This window comes from Anolis sagrei, chromosome 2, assembly GCF_037176765.1.
Source record: "Anolis sagrei isolate rAnoSag1 chromosome 2, rAnoSag1.mat, whole genome shotgun sequence".
NCBI lineage: Eukaryota > Metazoa > Chordata > Lepidosauria > Squamata > Dactyloidae > Anolis > Anolis sagrei.
In genome coordinates this window covers 216588892-216613762 of record NC_090022.1, presented here as the reverse complement: position 1 = coordinate 216613762, position 24871 = coordinate 216588892, and the positions used below count along the sequence as shown (strand labels likewise).

The window sequence follows — 24871 nt, the reverse complement described above, 5'->3', positions numbered from 1 at the left end:
GGTTATCTTCTCTCCCCATATTTCTCCATTTTGCTATTTACACATGCTAGGTAAGGAATTCTGAAGACAGCGGCTATTTATGATGTCGCTTGTAGACAGGCACAATATAGGAAAAGTAGAATTCATTGGTTAGAGTAGAATCCATTATTTTCTAGCTCAAACTTTATTGTGTTGTTTAATATAGATACATTGGTCCATACTTCCATGATGTTGATTATCCCGAAAAACTAACTTAACTGTTTAACTACAAAAAACAAGGAGTAAACAAAGACTGGGTGGGTATAAGAATACTTTGAAAAAAGGAGCTTCTTTGTTAGAGGTTCTGTTAACTGAAGTATGCTTGTACATCAAGCTGTTTTAAATGAATTTAAGTCTTAGGGCAAAATTCAGAGAGCTAATTTAGTCACGATCAAGGATTTCCTATTGAGGACTTTGTGTGTGTGCATATGTGTGTATATCCACACCGTTCCTCAACTAAGCATAACCAATCAGTCATGTTATGTGATAGGTATGCAAGCCACAGAAACATAAGTTCAGTTTAATTGTTTGTGTAGAAATAGTTGTACTATTGTTTGGAATCTTGATTTAATTTTCTAATTGCCCCATTATGATTTTAGTTCTCAAATAAAAATGATTTTTGAACTGTGAAAATTCTGCAAATTTCAAATTTTTACACTTTTTTTGTTTCAGTTTCTATGGCTTACTTTTTCCCACCTAGGTAGTTATATATTCTGATCAGAGGTCACAAATCTAATCAATTCTCTGTTAGTACTGGAATCTTTCCATTTCCACAGAAATGCTAGGTTTTTGGAATTAAACACCTTTCAATGAAAACAAAAAAGCTGAATGACATATTTTATTAGCAACCTTGGACTGAATACGTAGTAAAACTTCACATCCATAATACAACCCCCTGAGATTCCGTCTTTCATAAATAAATATTCAAACCATTATGTTATTCCATAAAGCAGGGAATAAAATACAATAAACACAATAAGGAGTAGTAAACCCTATTGCAAACATTATCATAAACAGCAGACATAAATCTTTATAATATTGTATTTGCAAGGGTCTAGCCTCAATAAACAAGCCCAGAAATCAGTATCAAAATATCACACCAGGAGACAATAGTTATACTGCAGAGGTGAATCACTGAGAAATAATTTATTAACCTGTATTCCTTTGTTAAAAATAAAATAGCATCCTAAAAAGAAAATTCGGTCTAGAACTCATTGTCTGTTGTTTGTGAGTGAATGCATATATCACCCAAGTGATATGCTATACTCTATAAACAAACAACAAAAAGCAGGCTTCTATCAATCATTCAAGCATTTCAAGGGTTTAAATACTCATAGGCGCAGACTTATAATAAGTCCCTAGAAGGTTGCTTCAGAATTGCTATCATGGTATACTCAAAACATGCAAGGCTGTGTGTGTGTCTCATGCAAATTTGAAAAGAATACTCCTATTTGTAGCACTTCCTTATGAATAATAAACACAACTTAAGCAAAAGCTGACTGACTTACACAATGAGGCCATTTAAGCAGCATGAAACTGTATGTCAGTTGCGATTTTGTACACAGAATAGAGATTAACTGCAGCAACATTCTAATAAAATGTATGTTTACTTTTTACTCAAGAAGTTGTACTGTGTATAAAGGGTGGTTGTGTATGCAGAAAACTTCATATGATACTAGGGGAAATCTGCTGAGGCAGCTTTTGACAACAGTTGTGCATAGCATGGCTACAACCTTGCCAGACTCCACATAGTGCAATAGTTCTGCATGCAGAACTACAGTATGTCATAGTCCTACTATACAGCCCTTACCCATGGACACTGATAACCACAAAAGAGTTGGGTACTTGGTGGGGAGAATAATAGAAATGCCTGACTATTAATTATACCATCTATGCTTCTGCAGTGCCCTTATCTTCCATATGTAAAATCTATGACTTGAGATTGGGGGTGGGGTCAAGAACTATAAAGTAAGTCAGTTGTCACAAAGGGAGAAACTGAATATCAATCTCTGTAGCAACCAAAATAGGCATACACAGGTACACATCATATATTTGTGTATAAGTTGAGGGCAGAATTTGGGGTTAAATTATGCCCCATGGAGAATTTGAGTGTCATTCCACAGAAAGGACAGAGCACCGATACTGCCTCAGGTCAGCTCCCACTGGTCACCAGCACTTTTTTCCCACCCAGGCATACAAAAAGTCCAGAAGAGGCCACACGGAGGAGAGAGTCGGGTGTGGGGGGGGGGTGTTTCTTCTAGGTTCTCTTGGGATAGACTAAGTTCTTGCTTTCTGCCATTCTACTTATAGAAGGGGATGGTTCTTTTTTAATATAAGATTTAAGGTACAGTACTCATACTGACTCATGGATAACTTGATTTCTTGATTAAAATTTCTCAACTTATGCATGAATACATAGGCTAGGTTATCTTATACTTTAATATGCTCTTAAAAGGAAGCCAGACTAAATATAAACAATGTTAAAAAGTCCCAGTTAAAATTCATTTAAAAATATTCAAAGTTTAAAAGCGGAGCGCCCCGTGAATTGATCTTAAAAACCTTCATCTTTAAAAGCCTGCCTAAATAAAAAGGTTTTGGCTGCCACTGGAAGGACAGCATGGAGGGGGCCATTCTGGCTTCACTGGGCAATGAGTTCCAGAGTTGAGGGGCAGCCACCGAGAAGGCCCATTTCTCGGTGCCGTCAGATGAGCTTGAGATGGAGGTGGGACTGAAAGAAGGGACTCTCCTGAAGATCTCAGGCCCCAGACAGGTTCACAAAAGGGGATGCAGTCAGCCAAATAGCCTGCACCTGAACACACATCTCAACATTTTTCTTGTGTGCACTTGTGGAGAGCTTTTTGCTTCAACTCAAATTTTATGAGACTAAGGGCCCTTATAGACAGGTCCAGATTACGAAAGAAACCAGGATTAAAATCCTGATTCCTTTCAAGATTTAGGTCACACAAAGGACCCAAATAGCAGGGGTTTTTTGGGGGGAGGGGTACATGCCATCCAGGTCGATCAGAGGTCAGCCCAGGAGGGCATCTTGCCAGTAACCCCCCCCCATTTACCATCTATCATACCAAAAGGACCTGGCTGTGTCCTCAGGCCCCTCTGAGTAAGCTTCTGATGCACCAAATTGACATGCCAGGAGCTTTGCTGAGGGAGAGAGGATTTCCCCATCCCCTCTCCAAAGATTTCCCACCTCCCGTATCCAAAGCTCCTGACAAGTCATTTTGACATGCCAGAAGCTTACTCCAATGGATCTGTGGATGCAGCCAGGCCCCTCCATTAAGTTTAGAGGGGAAATGGGAGATTGGGAGGGGAGGGTGGGGGTGTCATCCTGCTCCCTCGGGCTCTTGGAGCCTGAAGAACCATGATGACAATGGGGATTGGCCTTCAGGATCATGGAAAATGGTCCTAAGAGTCAATCCCCAAAGGCTCAACACCTCAAAAACCCCAGGCCTTTCAGTGAGGTCCTGATCTTTTGAGGTGTTTTTTAAATCTGGAGTAAATCAGTAAATCCCAGTTTACTCTGGATTAATCCAAATTTAGACACCTCAGGTTAATCCGGAATCCATCATGGGTTTTGGGCTGATCTGGAAGGGCCCTTAGAACTGTACAACAAGTGCTGAAAAACCATCAGAACTTGGAATGTGAAGGCACTAAAATGACTTCTTCAAGAGGAAAGCAGCATTTTTGTATATTTTCAGTATCCTTTTATGTAATTTCTTTTTATGTAATTTCTTTCAAAGAGATTGATATGCCAGTAAGGTGTTTCCCAATGTTTCCATTCCTTCCCTTGGCAGTGAGATGCTTTCAGAGCTCCCTTCAAATAGCAACGAAAGTATTTGATCTCTCAATTTTTTAGTAGGTAATAAGGTGAAAGGGTTTTTTTGCATCAAATACCACAAAAATTAAATGTTTTGCATTGAATTGGCCCCAAATACTTTGGGGCTTGCTGCAACAGCTACTACATATATTTGAAACTGGTGAAGTTTTCATATACAAAATGCTTAAATTAATCACACACATGTTTATATTTTGAAAAACATGAACAAAAATGTAGACAAACATTCATGTAGTACAAAAATGATAATCACTAATAATATTAGGCAAAAACAGGATGGATCCAATCTTACAGAAGGAAAATAAGAATGTGTACAAAATGGAGACCAAGAGATTCAGCCAGCTTTTGACAGATATTTCAGATTCCTAAGAGTCGGAACCTTTAAAATGACTCCAACTGTATTTTTATCCAACTTGATGCTCTCTGCCAAAATATTTTCTAATAATCTAATAATCATGTCAAGACCAAAACAATATTGAATTCTGTTTAATTTCACTCCTCTTTCATGGACTTTCTAAAGTCTGTCACCTACCTTGTCAACATTACCTGCATACACAAGTGTATCATCTATATTCCAGACAACAGTGCTTTCGTTTCTTTATTTTTCCTCACAGTAACTTTTGGTGGATAGTCTGGGATCTGTGCCCAGACCTTTAAGCAGAGGATTAAATTGTTCTTCCAGCTAGTTCTGGCTAAACCGAGAACAAAGGATTCCTTCTGCAGTTTAATTCACTACTCTTCACTTCAGAAGACGAACTCTTATAAATGAAGCAGAGGTTAAGCACTGCCTTGATGACATAAACATAATCATTACAAGGGCATTTCTTCAAGAGCTCTGTATTTTGAAATAGCAGAGGCATATGTGTGAGATAAAGTTTTTTATGTAGGACTAGTTTTCTCCATTTCCCCTTTTTTGTTGTTGCTGTGTGCATTGAAGTCTTTTTTGATTCATATCACATGTTGTTTATTATTATTATTTGAGAGGGGGGGCAAGATTTATTCAGAGACAGATGGTCATTACTTAACTTTGAGGCTGAAAGAGTGAGAGGTGTCAAAGAACACTCTGTTGGTTTCCATGGCTGAGAGAAGATTTAAACCCTGGTATCCCAGAATCCTGGTCTAATTCAAACCACCATACCATACTTGCTTTCTTATCTTCATTATTACCCCTCCCCTCCTTTGCATCTCCTCGATTATGCCTCTTGAGATGGTAAGCAAGCATAAGACCACAATGTTAGTGTGCCATGTTTCCAGCACTGATGTCAAGGTTCTTAAAAATCAAGGTCAATTCTTGAATTTAATACAAAACCCTGAAGAAATCTGGTGAGATAATGTGAATATGGAAAATTGGAAACATATATGATTTAGAACAGGGGTCCTCAAACTTTTTAAGCACAGGACTAGTTCATGGTCCCTCAGACTTTTGGGAGGCCAGACTACAGTTTGAAAAAGACATGAACACATTTCTATGTACACTGCATGTATCCTTTTTATAGTGTAAAAAGCATGAAAGAACAATACAATATTTAAAGTGAAGAACAATTTCAACCATCATAAATTTACCACTATTTCAGTGCAAAGTGTGAGCCTCCTTTTGGCTGATGAGATAGTCAAGTTGATTAGGATTGTTGTTGTTGTTGTTATGTGCTTTCAAGTCATTTCAGATTTTGGGTGACTCTAAGTCTAAAGTTTAGGGCAGGCAAATGACTTTGGGGGGCTATGTCTGGCCCATGGTCCTTAGTCTAGGGACCCCTGATTTAGTGTGACATCTCAGCAAAAGACATTTACAAAACCTCATGTACTAACTAACTCACAGAAAAGTAGTCTAGCACACGACTTCTTAAACTATGGGTCCCGACCCCACATGGAGTCCCTTTAGCTCAACGCTGAGGTCCCAAAAATCTTCTGAATGTCATCTAGTGATCATTTTAGATGTTTAAATGTATCATTTGCATGCATTTACATGTATCTGTTGTGCAGAGTTTACAGTTGACTCTGCTGAAGATGCCTCACCTTTACATAAAAAAAAGAAGGAAACAAGCCTGTTTAGCAAGCTTTGCACATGCTGATTTACTATCAGTAAAGGTTTGATTTTTATACCAGTTTTATATATCTATATATCCAGGCTCATGTAAAAATTCTCAGGCAGAAAGTGGTTCTGAATGGAAAAGTTTAGAAAGCCCTAATCTAGCACTTGATTATGACCCTAAACAAGACGAAGCGGATTTTTAGTTAAGTAGCTGTGTATTAGTAAGATGTGTGTTGTGGTCCTGATTTATTGTAACCTGTTGTACTTTGTGTTCTATGTTCTGTACACCGCCACGAGTCGCCTTCGGGCTTGAGAGTGGCGGTTAACAAGTGCAAATAATAAATAAAAATAAATAATAATAAATGTCCAAATTTCATGAAATAATTCACTTCCATGATAGTAACTCTGTAAATATTTGTATTTATTTTAATAGAGAAGAATTTAAGGTTAAAATATATGGAACAGTTATTAGAAATGTAATGTTCCAAAGCAAAGGTTTGCTGAGATATCACCTTTACTCAAGCATTTGGAATATGGTTAAAGTAACTTGTGAGGAGAGGGAGAGAGTTAGTCCCACCTTCCATATGGGAGTGATAACCTGAAGAAGAGAGTCTTCATGTCATTCAGAACACTTTTTTTAATATGGAGAATCTCCTTGAATTAGCAAAGGCTCTCTTATTCACTGTTATTCTCCATACACAGAGAGAGGTAATAGTAGGGATGGCATGCACCCATTCTTTAATATTCAGTTTCACTACAATCTGAACATCTATACAAAGTGAAATTAAACCCCTTCCAAGAATGGTATTAGGAAAAAAGTTTTAACTATTCACGAGGAGGGGAAAAATATCTACTTCACTAGCATCTAGGAAAAGCAAATATTGTCATTCTAAAGACAACCTATACAGGTATCCTTGACAATTTACACCAATGTGGAAGAAGAGAAGTCTTATGTTTCATTTTGTTTTGGGGGTTTTGTGAAGGGAAAAGAACTGAAAATGAAAAGCAACTGGAAATAACTAATGCTGAGAGAGAATAGAACTTTATTACCACCAAACTTAGCTACAAACACATTGCCCACAAAGAGAGTTCAATGACCAACTGATAAAAGAGGGGCGCAGATGTCATCCACGGTCATCTCCAAGATGGGATAAAAGCTTCTGATATAAAAAGACTTATCCTCAGGGTATATATTTATTTTAGCTTCATAGACAAAAAGCCAGAGTCTCCTTTGACACTTTTTAATGTGTAAAAATAGAATGTACAGATTTATTTAGTACACACAAGGCAAGATAGCTGTCATTCATATTCACTGTTGAACATATACCACAATGCTGATCTACACTGAAAGAAACTTTTCTTTAGAGTGGTTAGTGTGTGCAGGTTTCAGTGAGAAGAACAGAAATCTATTCCTCTTGATGGTTTATTTTTTTGCACAGTATGATGGTGCTCTCTCAAAATGATGTGAGTATAACAATGTCAATCCCCCCCCCCCCCCCCAAAAAAAAATCTCATGCTGTCCTGGAAGACTTGCATTTACATCTAAAGAGAAGAAAGATAATAAATTCTGAGGAAGACCAGAGCATGTATGTCTACTCTAGACTATGTGTCTATAAAATTGAAATTATAGTCTGGGAGAATTAAATTAAGTCATCAATTAAATTAGAAAATTATTAACAAAACCAGACAATGTAATGAACTTTATCAATGTAACAGATTGACTTCAGTTGGAATTTTGCTATTCACTTACTTCTCAAATTAATGTATTAATTAAATGAAAGTCAACAAATTTTACATTTCCAAATGTTACTTAATCTTAGATATTTAGAAGGAAAAAAACATTGCTTTGTGTTGGTCCTCCAGAGTCTGAGAAACTGAAAAGTTAGATCACAAGGTTCAAGTCACTCACTCAATAGCTCCAATGGGAGAAACTGTGTTGAGGACTTTGGGGGTTATCAATTTTGAAATTTAAAAAAAGCAAACTACTGTTCTCACTCCACAATAATATGAAACGGACAGATGTGTAGACTCTTGCTATAGCACATTACAATGACATTGATAAACAATATGATTACCACACACTACAAATGAGGGGAGAAATTGCCTCAAATGAGCAGAACATAGATCAGAAATAGGAGGAGGTTTCTAGACAAATACCAGAGGGTAGTGGTTGCCAAATGAAGGCATTTTTGCACTTTCCATTTCTGAGTGCTTTTTTCAGCTTAATTATACAATTGTGTGCCAAGGATAGAAAGAAGTTGAGTGATGGCATTGTGAAAACCAAGCTGCAGGTGAAACTGTACATTAATTGGGAAGAGTGTCTAAACTTCTTGAAATAAACACAGATTTGCTAAAAAAATATCAGGAAAGGACGAGCTCCAACATAGAAAGGAAAAGGTGCAGCTCAAGTAAACACAACTTTACGGGGAAAATAATCATATTTCATTGAAAGTGTTTTACCACAAAGGTGTAATTCTGGCCATTCAAATGTGCACACAGAGGATGAAACAAGTTTAAAAATGTCCTCCATAAATGATTAGCTTTAGAGATTCTCCTCAGGCATTCTACTCTTATTTAACAATGTCTTTATTCTTTTTTTACATAAAGAAGATATTATGACATATTAAAAACTATAATCTGAGAGGGAAAAATATAACAAACAAGAACAAAAACAATGTTTTAAAAATGAAAGAAAAAGGGGTGTACATTTTTTGTCCTCAAAAATCAATTTTTAAAAAATTAGGTTTAAATAGTATAGACAATTTAGAAAGGTGAAACTGGATTGATCCATTATGACAGATAAAACAAAATGAAGAAATGTGATTTCAAATGCTCTTAAAAAATCTAGAAATATTTTTAGTTAGATTGGTAACATCAATAAATTCATTAAAATTCACTGTCCAAATGTATATGTTCCATCATGACATTTCCATATGGGGTAATAAGTTTCCTCAAACAGATTTTGTGTATGCAAAGCTATATACAAAGTTCTCTTAATCACTTGTGACTTCTTTTCTAGTTCTCTTTCGTTACCTCTTTTATACATAAAAGAGATTCCTGGGGTGTGCAAGCATGTAAGGAAACAAAACTATTATCAATAACACTGAAAATTTCCATTCTTAACCCTCATAATTAATGCAGGCCAAACAATAGCTCTGCTACATTCAGGAAAAAAAGCAATTCACTTACACACAGAGAAAAAAACAAAGGGAAGAGATGAAAACCACATATTTTTACCTGATGAAATAGACAAGATATTTGTCTACACAAGCTAAAAACCTCAGACTAATCTCAAATGGAAGGCTGGTTGTCTTCATGATGCACAACAACCTCTACTGAGAAACTTAAATCCCCTGGACTGGGGATTTCAGCTAACTTTGTTCCACTTTGGGGAAAGTTGGGAAATATTGGTTTTGCTAAAATCTCAGAAGCATCCCATTTCAAGGCAGTCTAGACATTTAGATAGAGTGCAGTTTGCCCTGATCCACTCTACAGAGGGATACTGATGCCATCACCTTTTTTGTGCTCATCAGTGTAGAGAAAGGGCCCAGATGATGGTTGTGTCGTCGTTATGGGGCTCCAATCTCTCCTCCTCCATCTTGTCCACGCAAGCAGCTCTGCTGATGTCAGAAGGGGATATTCACATAACCAGGAAGGAGGAATCTCCATGGCTAGCTAGCAATAGTGGCAGCCACACAGAGGAAGTAAGATGTGCACTGCCTCTAAGGAATTGGCTGGCTCTGAAACGGATCTGGGGCTCTGCATATTTATTATTATTATTATTATTATTATTATTATTATTATTATTATTCTGTTTTATCTCTCCTGAAGGGGACTCAAGGCGGCTTAACATAAAAGCATTATTACACAATTTAAAATATACAAATATACAAATATTAAAGCAGAATTAAATATAAACAGTATTAAAAATTCTCAGTTAAAATAAAAGTCTTATTATGACAGAAAGTATAGAAACTTCATTTGCATAAAATTTCGCTGTTCAAGTACAGTAAGGTGTTGGCTGATAGGTAATGATGGAACAGAATATTGGATACAGAAATTCTCCACAGAAATATCACTGTATGGATTTGATTAAAACAATTGGCAAAAAAATCAACTCTGTCAGATCTGATTCATGTGCAATATTTTGGTTGTTTGAGTATGCAAAGACGATTAGCCAACTTTCTCAGCCTATACCTCCCCTCCTCATTGTTTACGTTTATTAAAAAAAAACAAGGTCCAGCTCCATACACTGATTTAAGATATTTCAAATCTCTGAAGAAGGTTACACAGCTGACTGGCTGACAAAGTTACTTGTATTTGCACCTGCTTCCTCTTCCCCACAGCCACTTCACAGCAGACAGACAACACTTGTTCAGCTATCAGCTCTGTTCGCTTGCTCTCTACGGGTGCTGTCAGTTCACTGAACAACTGACTGTGTAGCAGTGAGAGTCTCAACCCAGATACAGAGCTGGGTGAACTGACAGTGAAAGCACCCCTGAATACTCTGAAAGTTTTTGTTCCTAGGAGCAAGTCTACCTGATACCTATCTGTGTACAGGAGGTGGGAGTTCTCTCACTGAAATGACATTATTTATGTAATTAAGTAGAGAGCTTAGCAGTTGCATGCCCGCCCAACTCTGCCTCCTCCATATGATGTGTCTATGCATAATAATTATGAGACATAGCACTATATGAGTGTATAATATTGCACATGAGTACTATGAGAGCCAGCGTCTTGTAGTTGTTTGATGCACTAGATATATACTCTGGAAGATGAGGGTAGAGGTCTTCAGCCATCCAGGAAATCCACTTGCTGGGCGAATTCCATTCTCTCAGCATGAGAGAAATGCAATGGCAAATCCCTCTGAAGAAATCTCACCAAGAATATGCCACGATAGATTTGCCTTATGGTCTCAATAAGTCAGAATTTACTTGAAGGTACAGCAGTAACAATTACCTTATATGCTCACATATAAGTCTAGAACTTTTAGTTAAAAATAATCTCAAAAAACATGAGTCAAATCATCCATGAGTTTTGTACCTTAATTCTTAGATATAAAAAGGAACCATCATCTCCTCTGAGTGGAGTGGTGAAAGAGAAGAGTTTAATCTGTCCTGGGAGAACATAAAAGAAGCATCAACTTTCTCTACCCTCTCTAACATGGTGCTGCTTCTGTGCTTTATGAATGTCTGGGTGGGGAAACGGCAAGAGCAGCAAGAGTCAGTTGTCCCCCTAGGGTGGCATTGATGCTTTCTCATCTTCCTGTTCAACCATGAAGCTCACTAGCAATCTTGGTAAACTCTCTCTCAGCTCTGAACAAATGTTGCCAAGAAATTCCTGTGACAGGTTAACCATAGGTTGCCATAGGTTAGAAGTAACTTGAAGGCACACTACAACAATTGCCATATTATTAGTCTATTGACATTTATGCCAAAATAAATGTATTAGTCTTCAAAATATCACAAGATACTTCGTTTATTACTTTAAAAAATAGTTGGCCAGATCTTGGACTGTTTTTACAAAAGCACTAACTATCTTGGAAGAAATTAAAAGGAACAGTTAGTAATATTCCTAAGCAAAACTCACCCTTTCACATAATACTGCAACATGGCCTATGCCCTACTTTGAATGGCTTAATTGAAATGCAAAATGTGCTTTAAGCAATAAGCTTGCCCTCTGCTGCAGAACTTCACCTTTTATGGATTAATTACTTAAAAAAAACACAGTAATAATGATGACACCAATTAGCCACTCATTTATATGAAATACACAAATATTTACTAATGTTTTTAATGGTAAAATATATGACCTAATTATGGTTGCTTTATTTAGTCTGGAAAGGGTTTCCCTAGACTGCTTAAGATTAACTTGGTTCATGAAATAGTATTGGGGGTGGGGGAGTAGAAAATACCCAGGGTTAGCTTTGTCACTGTTGGATTGTTAAGGTTGAGAATGAAAAGTGGAAATAATTCTCTTGATGAGAACTCAGCATGCTGAGAATAATAAATACTGCATTAACTTAGACCATACATTTTAAAAGGTGGAATGCATTTAGGCTATGAACAACAGTAGCAACACAGCTAGACATTTTTTTCCAGTAGCATGAGAGGTATAATATTTACTAGGCTTGGGCGGTTTCTTTCGTTAATTTCGTAATTCGTTATTAATTCGCATTTAAATTAGCTTACGATCTGATATTGAGCCATGCAGGAGTAATTAAAAATTGAAACATTTTTTTCAATTTATTTCGTAATTGTTTCGATATTGTTTCAAAATTGTTTCGTAATTATTTCTGTATGTCTGGTGCAAGTTTTAGGGTTGTTGTTTGTTTTATCAGTGATAAAAAATAAATTATCACACCAACAGTCAACAACAGAGGGAGAGGGAAGCTTCAGAAGTTCCCCCTGTCCCTTTTGGAGGTTTTTTTTAGCATATTGCGCAATCGCGTCCACCATTAACGAATTGATTCGTAATTGCTTCGTAATTGTTTCGTAATTTTACAAAATTTCGTATATTTCGAACTTTTTTAAAGAAAAAATTCGGAATTCTTTTAAAAAACGAAACGCAAAAACCCCCTAAAAACGAAACGAGTTTAGAACCAAATTTTTCCGTAGTTACCCAAGCCTAATATTTACTGTTGAAAATTCTGGAAAATTCTGCAATTGGAAATTGAAGCATTGAGTGAATAGCTTTACACAGCATGGGACATTCTTACTACATATCGCAATATGGCTGTTTCTTTAGGTTTTAATGTTACATTTCCTGGGACATTCTTCTTCATACACACACACACATACACACCCATCAAATAATAAAGGGACTCCTACTATCATTACACTGAACCCATCCATCTCCCCTCTCTACCAGATACAGCACTTAGGAACTAGTTAACACTTCTTGTCACCATTCTGCCACTTTGGCAAAATTGGTTGGTATTCCACATACTCAGCTTCTGGCTGCAATTTGACTATGCGCCTGAGTTTTATATAGAAGAATTAAAATTGGATGGACATATGATTTTGCCATTTTGATTACATATTAACGTACACAGTATAGATATCATATGCCTGCACAGATTTTGTAAAGCATTTCTCTTTAATAAACAAACAAACTATAGGTATACTGTTAAAGAGTAGTCCCCACACAAAGCAAATGATACTTTTATTCTCTTCATTATATGTTATCTTGACTAGTTTTTAATTACTTATTTGGGAGAAACTATCTGAGGGTTAATTAGAGAACTGTATAAAATTGGGAAAATTCCATTAAATCACAAATATTGTTAAAAAAACCTAATTGTGCTACTGTATTACATTTTATTAGGAACAAAACATGTAATGTTTTCTGGCATTGAATGTTTCCATTTTTGTTATTTCTTGTGAACTGACCTGAGCCCCTTCGGGGAGAGAGAGCGGTCTATAAATAAAGTTTTTTTATTATACTATTATAATTCCTACAATACAATTATGGGGAAAATGAAAAAAAACATAATTAAAACTAGGAAATGTTACTTATTACAGATAAAGAAGTTTGGCACTGTTGATAATCATTATGTTCCTTTCAAGAGGTAATATTGTTATATCCCCACCACAAAGGAAAACAACTCACTACAAGTAACTACAGTGGGCTTCATCCAATATTGGTCTCATTTAGACTTAATGAAAAACAAGACTTACATAACTAACAACTCCATTTTATTAATCTACAAACACTGGGATTAGTTTATTGCTTCTAACAACACCTCTAAGCTATGGAGCCAAAGATACATTCTCACTTAAAATACTCAACAATCAATCAAAATTAGAGATTCAAGAAGAAATATAACTTGATAAAGAGATTTAAAATAGCATACAGTACCTTCTTACCAAATTCTCATGTTAATTGCAATAATTTAAATTTTGTTATACATATATCTGTATTCTGTGTTTTATTCAGAGTAGGGGTGAAGAATCTGACAAAAACGTTTTACTTCAGAGAAATAAAGATACGATGCAGACCATGGCCTGCTAGTAATTCAAAACAATTCACATAGTAATTTCCAACTTTTCTGCATCCTTTCCTTCAAAAAACTCTTTTTGATGCAGCTATACCCAGTTTATGAGGAAATTATTTTGAATTTATTTTTCTAAAATTTTCAAAATACTTGTGGTAACCTAATCACCATGGAAAGATAGAGCAAGCAAATAAATGTAGAAAAGTACATATTCCAAATATACTAGTTAATGCACCAGTTAATAACACTCAAAATAAATCAAAGTTCCAATTGACATGAAAATATAGAACCAACAAATTCAAAATGATTTCAAAATGGCTTTTAACCTAGATTTCAATTATGCTGGTGTTCCACTTTGGCAGAGGAAGTGAGTTTTTAAAGAATTACGTTCAGCTTTATTGAACATTTACAAGTTCTTAAATGCAACCTAAGCTTTATTATCTAATTGGTTTAGATCATTCAATAAAACATCTGTTTCAATCGTTCCACCTTATTTCCCAAACTTAAACAATCAGACTAAGCAATTCTGCTTATATCTTCTTGATGCCATAATCTTCAAAAGAACACCCAAGGTATCTGCTTAACCATTCTCCTTAAGCTGTCATACACCATGTCATGAAATGCCATACTGCAGCCATTAGAGCAGCCCCCGGCTCTCCCTAGTTCTACAATGTATTTCTCAGAATGCTTTCCAAACTGTTCTAGCCAAAAGCCATACATGACTCATGTGGGAAAGAAACTTAAGAACAGTGAAAAAAAAAATCATATGAGTCCATATAGTTTAAAGGCTTAACTCAGCTCTTGATCCATTTCCATTTTTAAATAACAGTTTAAGAAAAAGCATATTAATGTAATAGTCATTCTTAGGTTTTTTTTTGGAGAAGGGAGCTATGTCACAAAAGTAGAAGTCATCTTAAAGTACATCATCAAAAGTATATGCAAAATAATATTTTTCATTTGAGAACTGAGCAAGAATATATTATCATCACTTATTTTTCAATTGTGTACCATTTGGAAATTTTTGATAAGGCTTTGTACTAGTGTAAATGAAGCACCAAAAAATAAACAGTCTCTTGATAATAACATTTTCCAACAGAATACTATAAAAGGAGAAAAAATGAAAAATTATATATCACTGTCGTGCTTTGAAACAACTTTCAAATCTTATTTATTTGAGCATGAACATGATCCTACTTACAAAACAAATTTTATGAAACAATAGCCTTTCTTTCTTTTCACAATGCAGTTTTGTCAAACTATTCCAACTTGTGTTCTAAGGAAGAAACAGAACACAGACAATGTCAAGTACCTTGAGAAAAGAAACATTTCCTTTGACTGAAATGCTACTATTTTCAGATGTGGGAAAGAAACATTCCAAGGCAAAAGGTCCTGACACACGTGACAGCCTGAACGTGTCTGTTTAATTTTGCAACCTCAATGGCACCAATTTCTTCTTCTCTCTACCAATCCACATCTCACATTACAGAATATGTCACCAAACTGAAAGTCGAGAAGACAAGTTGACACATTTGGACATCTATGCATGTTGTCTTCATTTCACATGGTAACACTTTGGACAACCAGAAAAAACTTGCAAACCGAACATAAACCAAAAGTTAAAAACTTATCTAGCACTTTAGATAACTATAGTGAAACCCATTCAGGCAGCTGAATTCCATGCGTTCACTTCCATTACCCTACACAGAGGTAGCCCTTGGATCAACCTATTTCCTTCTATGTGTTATTAGGGCACATCTACACTGGCCACTTAATATAGACTGAAGGCATCTTGAAAACATGGTGTTCAAATGATGCATGATGTGAATGTTTACAGCAATGCACTTTAGAGGCCTTAAACTGGGATAAGCAAAATCACAAGTTTGTCCAGAGGCCAGTAATGCACATCAACACACATTGGTGCAAACCACATTGCGTGGCAAAACAAATTAAGAGATAGTACTCCAGTGATCCACACTTCCACATTTGAGTGGGAGGAATTGAAGAAAAACCCCAAATCCTCCATGAGTGTGAAGCCACAGATACTGTGGATCTTAGAACCAGGTTGGAGCCACATTTTCTGGTGCATATAAGTACTGCCAAGGTGTCAGTCTGGCCCTTGCACTTAATATGCGATTGGATAAATATTTGCTTGCTTATACCTCTGCTGCTTTCATCCTGCATTACACGGTCAGGGCAGATGTGCTCCTTGATGACCTAAAGTTAACTCACCATTCTACCTATATTCTGAAAATATGAGTGGTGCTCTGAAAACAGATAAAATGCATGCACAAGTATGGCATTTAGTTAAATTTATATAAAATGTAAAAGCAGCAAATTTTAAAGCATTTCGAGATCAAAGATTACTGTTATAGATGCCTTCTATCAGAAACTGAGAGAGATGCAACAGAACATTTTTGTTTTAAGAAGATTATAATTTAAAAATGCATTAAGGACTCACCAAAATGGAAGAAGTAAAAGTGCAGTCCACTTTCTTGAAAATCTGAAATGGCAAATACATATGTATATTTAAAACAATATACTACAAATAAATGGAACAATTACTCATAGTGTGTGTCCATGCGCCAATGAATAATCAAATATTTATATGGATGGTTTGTTATATTCACAATAAACCTATGATTTTCAGTTTTGTTGTTTAAATTTCCAGATATGATGCTCCATATCTAAGTGGGAATCCAAGTTCTTAAGCCAAAGAGCACTGAAGAACAGGAAATTCCAGGTGACCCACAATCAAAAATCCTGAAATAGCCAAATCCCAAGAAAAAGAAGAAATTTCTTTGTTCAAGTCAGAGGTTTAAACATGCCCATACGCAAAATAGTGTCTATAGATATGGAAGGATTTATCAGGAATTAGAGTCCCCTTTTGAACAGATCTTTTCTTGCAAGGAGGGTTTTGGACAAATTGTCTATAGCTCTGGGAGTCCAACTTGTAAGCCTTTAGTTTAGAAAAGGAAAACTGCTGGGGCATTATCTAAAACCACCTATTTTGTCAGCTTTTGAACCCTCTTTTGAAACAATTGTATACCTAATCCAATTTTGAGTTTTTATCTAGATTTCAAATAGTCCCCCCCCAAAAAACCATCTAGATAGCAAACTAGATGACTCTTTGAAATCTCTTTGAAACCTAGACTGTTTGGAACTCTTCTTTTGGATCATGGCTGCTTGATTTGGCTGCTTTCTGATAGGAATCTGTTGGCATCAAACTGTATTGTTTCTGCTCTGCTTTTGCAGTGTCATTTCGTGGAATGTTATTTCAACAGTGTCAGTCTAGATATTTCCACCCAGAATCAAAACATAGGCATTAATTTGAATATGTTTTTATGGATTGGTACACATAATGTGTTTAAGCTTCTATTTTTAACTTTTCAAAAATATTTTTTCATATGTTTAGCTACTTTTAAAAATATCAGTGACACAAACTGGTTGGTTATGATACAAAATGCATTCTCACTCTTTGTTAGCATCCATTATAGAGAACTAGATACAGGATGAGCCAGAAAGTTATCCATGTGATATTCTTACTCCATCATTTAGTAATACCACTTTTCTATAACTATAAAAGTTACACAAAAGAAGTAAAGCTATCCCTCACTAGGATTTTGCCTACACAAAACCAAATAAAGTAGACTCAATTGCTTTGTGTAGTCCCTATGATATCAAGCTGGATTTGCATCAGAAGCTTTGTATCGAGCCATTAACCCAGGACAACAGTAAACGCAGGACCCTTCTGTTGTTGTTCATTCGTTCAGTCGTCTCCGACTCTTCGTGACCTCATGGACCAGCCTACGCCAGAGCTCCCTGTCGGCCGTTACCACCCCCAGCTCCCTCAATGTCAGTCCAGTCACTTCAAGGATGCCATCCATCCATCTTGCCCTTGGTCGGCCCCTCTTCCTTTTTCCTTCCACTTTCCCCAGCATAATTGTCTTCTCTAGGCTTTCCTGTCTCCTCATGATGTGGCCAAAGTATTTCAACTTTGTCTCTAGTATCTTTCCCTCCAGTGAGCAGTCGGGCTTTATTTCCTGGAGGATGGACTGGTTGGATCTTCTCGCAGTCCAAGGGACTCTCAGCACTTTCCTCCAACACCACAGCTCAAAAGCATCGATCTTCCTTCGCTCAGCCTTCCCTAAGGTCCAGCTCTCACATCCGTAGGTTACTACAGGGAATACCATGGCTTTGACTAGGCGGATCTTTGTTGCCAGTCTGATGTCTCTACTCTTCACTATTTTATCGAGACTGGACATTGCTCTCCTCCCAAGAAGTAAGCGTCTTCTGATTTCCTGGCTACAGTCTGCATCTGCAGTAATCTTTGCACCTAGAAGGACCCTTCTACACTGGCCAAAATGTGAGTGGAACTGAAGGCTTAAATCCAATTGCATCTGCATTTCTCAGCCAAATGGGGGACACAAGTTCTGGGCGAAAGGATGGGGAGGCTGGCTGCCTAAGTTCACAGAGGCAGGATGGCTGTGAGGATTGCCTCCTGGTATCGCTCAGGGTGATCCCAAGAGGCAGTATCCACAGGGCCCATACCTGGACCTTCCTGGAATATCAACATCTTTCCAGGCATTTTTAACCTGGAATTTCCAGGTTTATTTTAGGTTAAACCACATTAGACTCAGGTATTGTTTGGATGCCTTAGAATAATGTGCCCCCTATACTGCTTTATAAGGCAGTGTAAATGGGGCCACAGTTTATCCTGCAGCTTCCAGGAAGCTTTGAAATGAACATCGAATCTCTGAAGATGTGGACAGCTGGATCAAGAGTCTACACATCCAAATGGTCTACTAGTCTGTCACTGCCACAAGTAGCTCCCTCACAGCTCTTTCCCTAGAAACATTGCTTCTGAGGTCATAATAGGACACCCAGGCATGGATCATAAACAGCATTATCAGCAAGGCTCTGTTTTAAAACCACTTGTGGTTGGTAACAAAGCAATGGTGGTGGTGGCCCTTCATCCTACCAGGTGTCTACATGCCAAAAACGCTCCTGGGATCCTCACAGGTTCCATCAGAGCAGCTCCAGAACAGTTTACCCTGGAATATGTGGGTAAGTTTAATTCAGCCTAAGTGGTAATTATAATATAACATATTTTGTTTGGTAGAAAAGCATTCATTACTAGTAATTAACTGTTAGTAACTATTTCTATGTTCTGAGTGAAGTTACTTTTCTGCACAAACCAGACTTTCACAGCTTGCTTAAATGATTCATAAACCTTTACTAGCTATCTGAAAATATATGAACCAATACATTTATTACAAAGTATTTCCATTATAGTTCTGTAGGAATCATGCTTAATAATCTAGATAAACTGCTACCTATCTTACTATTTGGTTGGGTCATACAACTATGAAATCAAATCATTTTTTTCTCTAGTGTATTATCGCTTAAAGCTTTTACTACTGTGAAGAGATGTGATTGAAGGGCTAAATCAGATTTCTTTTCCTAAAGAGCACCATTTAAGTTAACATTTCAGACTACTTAAGGGGCACTGCATATGAAAGATCCATTACTCAGCAAAGAAACTATTTGCCATTTCACAATTCTATAGCTTCTTATGACAAGATGGACAATGTAGTGCACAGAAATAAAGTTTTCGCTTGCTAATAATGGAGGAACGTATTTGTAGTCTGCAATGTAACCTAGATAATTCATTTTGTGAATATTGAGTCATTCTAGGACCAATGTACTCTATATTTTCTGCATCAATGTCACCATAAAAATCCAAATCAAGAAGCTACTTAGAATGAATGCTTGGAAGAGGTTAGAATGAACTTGCTGGCTCACTGTCGTCATGCACAGAAGTAGAATCTGGAAAACGGGAGATGGGCAATCACCATAGCAAATATGATATTGAAAATGGACTGGTCCAATTTATGAGACAAAGGTATTAATAACATCCATCTGTGATGTGTGTATTTACTGTATATCAATGGGCCAGACTTCAGTAAATTGAAACTGTGGATACAACTGAACACCATTTAATTAGGTTTCGTCTGGTCTACTTCTGGTCTACATAAACCATCAACTTTATTTTTTTTTTGTTTACTGCATTTATATACCACTTTTCTCACCCCTGGAGGGACTCAAAATGGTGTACAACAAGTAGTGGCAAAATTCAATGCCAACGTATATACAAACCAAAGAATAATAACTAAAATAATAACATGTAACTATAAATTAAGCCTTAAAATCATAATAAACATAGAACATAAACAGACATTTATAAATAAAATATAGAATTGAAACATCTTAATATAGCATTAAAATCACATTAACAGTTGCATTGGAGAACCTACAAATTCCCAAAACAGTATCCACTCTAGAAATTTGCCATGTCCTCCTCCAACAATAAAAAAACACGGTGGTAACTTCCAGGGGAAATATATCATAGAATCACCTGGTGGACCTAGCAAATGTAAAGAGAGCATTTTCCCCCAGGTGTGGGTAAGTGAAACTATGGATATGGGTTCTTCGTTTAGAGGGGCTTACTGTGTATTATTTGCTTGGTCATACTAGAATCAGGATTGTATCACATTAAGTCCTGCATGTAAGTGTTCCACAGGCCATTGGTTTTATGAACAGAAAATTGAACTAGACATGACTCACACTCCCACTTCCAGCAGGCCCCATCATAAATTCTCGGAGGGGAGGGGAGGGGAGGGGAGGAGAGGGGGGAGATTATTTATGAAGTTACTGCTTTGATCATCAGGGCTGCCACATAGTTTGTAATTTCCTTTTTTCCACTTTGTTTTAACATTTTAATATTGATTAGGGATCTGCTGTCAGACCCAAATATCCCCCTTTTTCATTGTGAGAAAATACTAGATCATTTATAACAGATTCCACAGCGAAGTATCCTGTTGAGGTGTTTTTCCAATCATATATGACAATATCAAAGAGAAGAAGGAACCATAGGAAATGTTCCTAACATGCCTCCTACAGCACACTGTAATTCCTACAGTACCTTACACACCTATTGTTAAGGCCTAACGGGGGGACTTTTCATGACACTAGAAGTCAATGATTTCATTGTTAAAGTATAAGCCATTAAGAAGTTGTCAAACCATATTGGACACAGTAATGAATGATGCTGTTTATTTACCAGCTTAATCTTTCCAGTGTGGACAGAGGCTGTGATCATGTGGGGACTACTAAGGACAGTCATGGCTTTGTATTTCCAAGGTTGTGTGTGTTTTGAGGTTGTGTGTTTTTTTTTTGAAACCTCAAATTGTCCTGAATGTTGAATTTGGTGGACTGTTTGGGAGTTCAATTCCTCTTTATTTGCAAAGTCATTCTAGTGCTGAAGAAAAGAATAACTTTTCATATAATTCATTGTATAAAATGTTATTGTTTTCTATTTTCACCCTCAAAATTACTACATAGGCTGCATTCCCGAGGATAGTTATCTATGTGGGCATAACTCTGAGCAGAACTGCAGCCAAAATGTGTTTCTCAGTTCAATTTACGTTTTCAAGAAACAAAATCTCATCAAAGTGAGTAAAATCTACACTTGCTCTTTGGATTTGAATTACCCTGCTTAATACAAAGAGCACAAAATGCAATGCCAAATGAAATAGGTTTGTTTTCTTTATGAGACTATAAAACAGCATCACATCCTCAGTCATAAGGAAAGGATGGGTGATAAAAGGGTGCATGATAAACAAGGCATCCTTGTTTTGTTTCTCTAGAATCAAACAAACAGCCAATGCTATCTGCTTTTCAGCTTGAAAAATATGTTGTTGAATTACCATTTAGAAACTGAATTTAAATGACAACACAATTAATAGTGTTATTTACAAAACTGCAGAACAGTCCTAAATGTTTCTTCTTGGAAGAAAGTTCTACTATGTTCAGTGGTTCTTATGCCCAAGAAAATATACACTGGAATGCAATGTTAAAGGGCAAGGAAAAGGAAATACAAACAAATTATGTACCTGCAAGACATTTCTGACAATAAGGCAAACTTATATCAGTATTATTATTATTTTTTGAAAAGCTGAAGTAAGCCAAAGCCAGCAAGCCATCATTTAAGGGATCATATTTAAATATTTGCAGTTACAATTACAGACTCATTCCTTTAACCATCAAACTCTGTGGGGTTAGAGGAGCAAAAACAATGGAAGAGTGTAAAATCAGAAATATTTCTAGGCCCCTGAAACCCACACAACAAAGGCTCCTCTATTTCCATTTCAAACCCATTTTGTCCCAGACACCAGTTGAAAATGGCAATGGCACAATGGTATGATCCCCAAGGAAATTGTGGATATAACACAATCACATCATGGTTTCCTACTCCTGATATCTATCCTCTTTTGTCTTCTTACTTGGTGATACATTGCCTCATACCTCTTCTAAAATTCAGTTAGTATAACACATCAGAGTATGCAGCATATCTCTGCTATAAATTATTGTTTAAGTGTGGAGCTTTAGTAGCCTAGGAGCTACCTATATGAAAGTTCCTCTTCCCTCCTTTCAAGGTAGCAAAGTAGGCACAAAGTAATTTTTCAGTACAAGTAACTTATATGTTCCCTGAAACATCAGTTTTGAGTGACTTTTAATATTTGTCTTTACAAGATGAACAAACACTTCCATTTTTCAAACTGCTATGACTGACAGAAAGTATCTTCTGATCAGTTCTATCAGAAATAAAAATAGATTTATGATTGTAAGACACGATTGTGGCCTAGCTTGGAAATAGTGTTCCTAATACAAGTAAACAATAAGTCACACTCACAATTGCTTCACTCAGCACTATATATGGCTTGGCAAAAAAGCTGACTCTCATATATTCAATAAAATCCAGCCTTGTAAGTATAGCTCTCTTCACTAATATTTGGATGGAGTCATTTCACATTTGATGAAGTGTCTGTCTTTAAGAAAGACAAAAGCAAATGGGGGCTTTTTCTTCTGTGCTTTTTGACAAAAGCCCAATAAACTATTTTTCCTGGGCAAAAGAAATACTAAATAAGCAATTTGGAGTAACAGAAACAGTTGGGTGTATATTACACCTTTTCCATATACATTGATTTGCTCAAACAAATTGACCCAGGTAATTTTCCTCCACCCTTTCTGGTTTCCAAATATGCTTGCCTATTCAAATATACATTATCAGTTTAATAAGTAGACATGTGACTGACGACCTTATCCCACCATAATTTCCCCCCGTTTTCTTAACATCATACGCTGGGAAATCCTAAAATACACAGCCACTTCTGGTGGCATGTATGGAAATCCATTTTGCCAGCTTGCGAAGACAGTCAGAAGACTTCATTTTTTAGGAGTCGGGTGCTGCCCATCTGCAATTAATAAGTAGATGGGCAATTGCAGATGGCGTCAGAGGGAAGTGGAGGAAAATGTCTGGGATGGTTGGCCACCCCCAAAGACGGACCTTGCCAGGGTAGGTTGGGTTCCTACTCTTAAGGACACTTTCCGCCTGCTTTCCTCCACTTCTCCCTGCCTTCCCTCCTGCATGTAGGGTAAAGTCCTTTGATTATAATTATTTTAGGGTTTTTTTTCTGTGACAGGAGTGATTTGAGAAATTGCAAGTCACTTCTGGTGTGAAAGAATTGGCTGTCTGCAAGGACGTTGCCCAGGGTATTTTTATGTTTGGCCATCCTTATGGGAGGCTTTTCTCATGTCCCCGCATGGGGAGTTGGAGCTGGCAGAGGAAGCTCATCTGCACTTTCTCCTGATTCAAACCTCCGACCTGTCGGTCTTCAGTCCTGCTGGCACAAGGGTTTAACCCATTGCGCCACCAGGGGATCCTATTATTTTAGTTGAAGCAGAAAGTGAAGAAAAGTTTGAACCATTTCTTCCATTGTTATACACTTACATTTTTTTTACACTGTACTCCAAAAACTATCAGCCAAAGTGTGATTGGCATTGGTACCTGCTCACCTAAACATCTGAGACTGTGTTGAGGCCATAGCAAAGAGATGGGTAAAAGCAGAGGCCAATTTTATGTAAGTGTGACTCCAAGAGAGCCAACAAAACTAACAAAAGTAACAGATGTCTATTTCTGGCTCTAGAAAGTGTGTGTGTGTGTGTGTGTGTGTGTGTATGATACAGAGCTCTAGTGTTTTGTGGTTTCCAGGTTGTATGACCATGTTCTAGCAGCATTTTCTCCTGACATTTTGCCTGCATTTGAACACCTTCCCTCTAGGAATACAAGAGCCACCTATAGGGAAGGTGTTGTTACCATTCATCAAGGGATCAACTGACTGTATAGGGAAGCTGATGAAGATACATAACCTACAAACTATCTACAGACCCACTAAGAAAATTCAATAAATGCTATAGTTGGCAAAGGATAAGAGGGACCTTCTAACCACTGCAGAAGTTTATCTCATACCATGCAGCTGTGGACCAGTCAACATAGGGACCACTGGACACTGTGCCCATACACAAATCAAAGAACAGGACTACTTCAGCCAGAAACAACAGCCATAGCAAAAAACACGATAAACCAAGCTGGGCACAGAATATTATTTGAAAACACAGAAATTCTGGACCACTCTGACAACCACTTTGTCAGACTACACAGAGAAGTCACTGAAATCCACAAGCACATGGACGATTTCAACAAAAAGGAAGAAACCATGAAAATGAAAAAAAAAAAATCTGGCTACCAGTATTGAGAAACACCAGAATCAAGATAGTAATTAATGAACACCACCCAGATACAGGAAGGCCCCAAGCAGCAAGCAATCAAGGGCCACTAAACACCACCCAGGTAAATGATACCTCCAACAAACACTCCAAGGGAACAAAGGTTTGGCTACTTCCAGACAGATGCTCTCATTATGCAATCTTCTTAGTTATTCACATGCCATTGGATGGATCCCACTCAAACACTTGCAAACCAGGCTTGCTAATTGCTCCTTTCACACTTGGTTAATAGAAATTATTTCTCCTACCCTGGACATTCCACAGGTATATATACTCCACTTGCTTTTCCACC

At 37.0% G+C, this 24871-nt stretch overlaps 1 protein-coding gene across 46 annotated transcripts in view; it reads right to left on the bottom strand.

Moving 5' to 3' along the window:
* Nucleotides 1-24871, bottom strand: part of PTPRD (protein tyrosine phosphatase receptor type D) — a 1485253-nt gene that overhangs the window by 1234015 nt on the left and 226367 nt on the right. For all 46 annotated transcript variants that reach the window (XM_060762309.2, XM_060762310.2, XM_060762317.2 and 43 more), the window contains one exon: nt 16352-16393. The gene's annotated coding sequence lies outside the window, so the exon portion shown is untranslated. The remainder of the gene's footprint in view (nt 1-16351; nt 16394-24871) is intronic.